Raw genomic sequence first — 6,000 nt, forward strand, 5'->3', positions numbered from 1 at the left:
TAATCAAAATCTATTGTTAAGAGTTCCTATTTCCATATAGGCATTTCTAATTGTTGGAGTAATCCTGAAGGTTTCTAGTGCTCTGCCTTAACTTGTGAACAAGTGAGACACTTAGATACATGTCTGGCTATGTCCATTTTTTTTATTCCTATCCACCAAAAATTATTTCTTAAATCTTGGTATATCTAATTGTTACCTGGGTACACGGTATAAGCATCATAATATACTTTAAAATCTGCAGTTTCTTCTGGTAATGCTAAAAGTGAAGCACTTGTTAACCTTTGATTTACTATCTTAAGAGCTTCTTCTTGTCTAGGTCCCCACTCAAACTTAACTTTTTTACAGGTTAGCTTAGTTAAGGGTTTAGTTATCTTAGAAAAATATTTAATAATTTGTCTATAGTATCCAGCTAAATTTAGAAAACTTCGAACTTTTATGGCTGTTTGCGGAACCCTCTATTTAGTAATTGTTTCTAGTTTAGAAGGATTCACATGGATACCTTTGTGATTTTTCACATGACCTAAGAATTGCACTTCCTGTAGCCAGAATTCATACTTCGAGATTTTGGCGTACAATTTCTCTTTTCTTAACAAGGTTAAGAGTGCATGCAAATGCTCACAATATTCTTTTTGACTGTTGGAATAAGTATGATAACTTAATTTATATACATTAAATGGTTATTATTATGGTTGGATATTGGTTAGTGCTGCCTTGTTTAAGCATAGGTGATCAGTCCATGCCTAACTAAGGCTAGGCTACTCAATATCTGCTCTTGATAATAACCAGAGTATTTAAAATACTGATATATTATTACAAATAATGAAACTAACATAAACTTAAATGGGAGTATATCAGAATAGGAGGTGAATTTGTGTATCATTATCTGAGTATATGTTTGCTTATATAGAATAAATTAATAAGGCAAATTTAATATAAATAATTTTAAATAAATGAATAATTAAATCCGAGATTAGCGCAATCTTCAGATTTTGTGGATAAATAATTTAATAAGTTTCATGTGTTTTCTTGTGTATTAGCACAACTTTATTTGCGTAAATCGTATGTGGTAATTCTTTTAGAATTTCTTTTACTCTTAATGATGTCCCAACTTAATGGGTTTCCATTGTTTTGTCAAACGAGCTACGTGACAATTGATCAATCGGAATAATGTTTGATATCGGAAAAGAGATTCCTGATAAAGAAATCTAGACACAGATACTAGTGATTTATTTCAAATTGTCAATCTTTAGGATTTTTGGATTTCCTTATAGATATACCTATCTATATAATCACATATTTCACATGTTGAAATAAACATACCATTTATCAGGTCAACGTATTCACAAAGTCATATTTCCAAAAACCCAATCAAATATCTAATCATAATACTATTTAGGGAAATCTTGTCACTTGTTTGACATATTATATACTTGCTTACCCGGTTCGCGCCGGAGAGGTAATCTTAGTATATCCGGGCAAACTGGAGAGTCTGCTACACCATACCCAGTCTTGCCGGAGAAAATTTTCTATTTCCCATAAATAGTATCTTTTCAATGTTTTAAAAGTGCCTATTTCAATAGGGTTTTTATGTAGAGTCAAGGAAATTTGTATTTCCATACATATCTTTATTCTATACTAAATATCAAGAAACAAAAATAAACAGCAACTAAGTGCTATTACCTGCTAATCGTCATACCAGTATCCATTATACTTATATAAGTAATTTACCTTAAAGTTTATTTTAAGGCAAAATTCTTAAGTTCAAGTCTAAATACCATCCGGAGTGCTATCAGATAATATTAAGTTTCTAATTCTCCGTTTCACTTAGGTATTATCATAACACCTAATTGTGTAAACCAGTGACTTAGCTTATACTAAGGCATCTTTTCTTATGTTCAAGTCTAACTGCTATCAGCTGTGCTACCATTTAATAGAAATCTCCTAACTCTTTTTATTTAAGCTTAAGTATTATTATCACAACACTTATAGGCTTAAAGCAGTGGCTTAGCTCTGATACCACCTTCTGTCACGACCCCCGACCCACCCTGGACGGAATCGGGTGCCGTGAGCAGTCCAGTGGTACCGGTGATTATTTTTGAAAAACATTGCAGCGGAAATTTTATCAGGACCGTGAGTTAGGAAAAATATCAGAGTTTAGAAACACCGGATTTTATTTAAATAGATGGAATAAATTCCATGTTTTACAAAGGTAGCTTTTAATAAAAATGACATTTCTTAATTTGATTTAATTAATAAAATAATCCACTTCTTGAAGTCCTTCAGTGCTGGATCCAATTCTTACTCCAATATACTGTAATTACCTGAAACGTGTTTTAAAAATGGTTTTGTCAGCGGGAAATACTGAGTGAATCATTCATTTTGATAAAATGACACATAGTTATAAATTACAACATAAGAGCGATTACTATGGCAGTATCTTAATTAATATCTGGTCTTGCCACCCGTGTGACGATGGTCATACCACTATTGGGTCCAGTCACCCAATTAGTGACGTTTTGTCACTGTTAGGTCTTATTAGCCTAACTCATGTCAGGGCTTATTGCCTAACGGTGAGAAATTAGTAATGTGCACAATACCCCACTAACCAGCGGTTAAGATAACCACGACTTAATCCCTGTAATTATAACACTTTGAAATAATTTGAGGTATTGTAATACTTACTCACAAACTGTGAGAAAACAGTTAAAAAGAAGAATGACTCACAAACTGTGAGAAAAGAGTTTATAAAAGGGGAATGACTCACATTATAATCATGCAGTTTCATACGGCCAAAGTTTAGTCTACAGATAAGCCTTGATATATTGCAGATTTATACAGGCAAAGCTTAGCCTATTGATTTATCCTTGTAACCTAGTGCACACAACTAGGTAGGTAACTTAATAGCAGTTACGTCAATTCACGAGATTAAACCTTCACAGCGATTAATCAGTGCAATACTCGATAATTCAATCGGATTCACAACGAATAACAGAGCATAGTCCGAATTCGAACAGCACTCTAATATTCAAGTCAAAATCACGACGAATAATCAAAGTACAAGCTCAATTTGAGCAGCACTCGGACAATCGTTGGATAGTTATAATCGATCGGACGTTGAATCGTAATAGCGATCGAGTTATTACCCTGATTGCGGCAGCGTTTCGATAATCGTGTGTGTTTGTGAACTGTATTCGCTATGACTCAGAGAATATTAAGAGTTTTTTCGTCGTTCAAGTGCCAAATTTCAAGTCCCAACCCCTGCTATTTATACTGAAAATTTGACACCGTCGCGTAGCGCGAGGGGTACCCCTATGGGCGTCGCGCTACGCGAGTGGTAACCTATGTTTATAGGGTAGGTTTTTGCGTGTGTAGGCTTGCTGAGTTGATAGAATTTTAAAATTCTATTTCGACAGAGAGTTATTAAGATGATCGTTGGCTAGGGTTTATCCCCCCCTGAGTTTTAGGGGCCCTGTTCCTGATTCTGATTATTCTGGAAATTTTAGGGTTAGTGCAGAATTACTTGGGTTTCTCAATTAGGGTTTTCTTAATAGCTAATTACCATCCTAATTATGGATTTTAGTGGCAGTTGTTACAACAACTGACCTTGTTTGTTGACTCATACGCAGATTGGAATCTACCTATAATTCCTTTGCAGCAAGCACTTTATCTTCCATCTTTGTCAAATTCTCTGTGGTCATTTCTTTTGTTGTGTCGATTATCCCATCGTCGACTTTCTTTGACCTTAACTCTTCCTCTTCAGCTTTCTTTGCTGCGTCTCTCTCTCTCTGTTCATCCTCTTGCTTCTAGGTTTCAATGAGAGTTTCAACTATGAGTGTTCCTGGTTCAGCAATTATGTTGCCTTTTGGGTCCAAATACCCCTCACGATCCGGATCCCATCTGTTAGCCCTTTTGGCTTCTTTCCAGGCTCAATAGTTTCTATCCTTCATAGCTTGAGCTACCATCTTCCGATAGGTGTATTTTTGCTCTTCAGTTCGTGTATCTTTGTATGGTTCAACTTTGGCCATGAACGCATAACCTATAGCATCATCTTCTTGTAAAAACTCACTCCAGTCGAATCCCTCGTCATCATGAATTACTGCTAAGGCTCTAGACTTCTCCTTAGGAGTTTCTTCAATTTGTTTTATTCTTGGCGGTTATTCCCTGTTGCGATGATAAACAACCTTTTTATAATAATCATCATGAAACAGATTGGCTGTTTCATCTGAAGCTGCATTCCTGCATTCTCTCTTGAAGTGCCCCTTTTGTTTGCACTTAAAGCACGTAACCTTTGACTTATCGAAGCCCAACTTCGTTGAAGGCCCACTAATTGAATTTCTCCCGTTTATTTCCATGAACCTTTGTGCATGTCGAATTACGCTTGTCATGCACCAGCGTATGTCAATCAATTCCATTTCTTCGGGATCAATTTGATGATAATCTTCTTTGGTCAAATTTGTGTTCCCGATTTTCCCAACGACTAAGCTTTCATAAGATTCCAGGATTGAAGCAAGAAATACCATTTGTTGTTTTGCAGTTTCTTCATTGAAATTCTGAGCATTGTTCAGGTTTACTGCAATGTTACACTGAAACACATTTTTAGGAATAGTTTGTTGTTGCTGGCTTAGAGCAGATGAAGAAGAACCCCCGTGATAACCACTACTCGGAACAGAACTGCTGCTTTGTTTCTCTTGATTCGTCGTGCATGAACTCTCAGCTGAGAAGGCAGTTTTCGGTGAAACAGTTTTAGGTATCATACTACCCCTATAATACAGATCGACATTTTGTTGGTACGGAGTGTTGTTGACTTTATTCATCTTCTTGATTTCAAGTTCATGGCTCTCAAACCTTTCAATTAGCCAGTCAACCGTCATGTCCAACATTTTCATGGTGTTCTTCAGTACCAACCCATAATACTGCCAATCCTTTTCTTCAGGTAAGGATTCAAACAGTTTCTTGACCATCTCTTCTTCAGTCACTGTGATACCGTGTCTTGCAAGTTCTATCCTCAGATGACAGAAACGTTTAACCATCTTCAGCACATTCTCATTCTTCATGCATGCAAACACATCAAATTCTTTCTTCAGAAGACGTTTCTTGTTTTTGACGATATCTGCTCCTCCAATACACTTTTTCTCTAACTTAGCCCACAAATCTTTTGCATTTTCATAACTAATCAGCGAAATAATGTCATCTTTAACAGATTGATGTAACAGGGCTATGCATTTTAGTTCAGCAACAAATATCTCTTGTTCACCGTCATTCAAATTTTCATAATCTTTCCTTCCAATATTGAAACCGTTTTTCATACATTTCCAACTTTGGTAAGCAAACGCTTTCAACCAATCTTCGAATCTGCTCGCCCATCTGTTATAGTCTTCAATTGCCATTAGTTTGGGCGGATTATTGTAAGTACCATAAGAGTTGTCCACACTAACTGAGTCAACAATCACCTTCTTCGGATTTGGAGTTGTGTTGGTCGTTGTATTTGTTGAGGCATCTCCGGTGTTGTAAGCAAAAACATCGCTGAACAGATTTAGGAATTCGTCTCCCATTGTGAGAACCCCTGAAAAAATTTCTAACACTTAGACAAATTTTCACACTTTTCAAGAATTTCAAACTGATGCACTTGGATTGGATGGTGATCCAATCGAGTGACACAGTCAAGTAACAAGTGTCAACTAGGTAAGTATCGGATGGTGACTCGATCGGATGGTAATCCGATCGAGTGGTCGTCCGATCGAGTGACACAAGACCTGGAAAACTTTAAACCTTAACCCTTCACCGATCGGATGGTGATCCGATCGAGTGAGAAGATGTCGTCAGCTGATGAAACTTTTAAACAACAATGCTTCACCGATCGGATGGTGATCCGATCGAGTGAGAATGATGACGTCAGCAAGAAATATCAAGAACAGTCTATACCAATCCGATCGGATAGCTGTCCGATCGGGTGGATAACGTCAGCAAGAACGAAACACTCAACATGGTTTTTGATAGATT

The sequence above is a fragment of the Helianthus annuus genome, chromosome 16, assembly GCF_002127325.2.
Source record: "Helianthus annuus cultivar XRQ/B chromosome 16, HanXRQr2.0-SUNRISE, whole genome shotgun sequence".
NCBI lineage: Eukaryota > Viridiplantae > Streptophyta > Magnoliopsida > Asterales > Asteraceae > Helianthus > Helianthus annuus.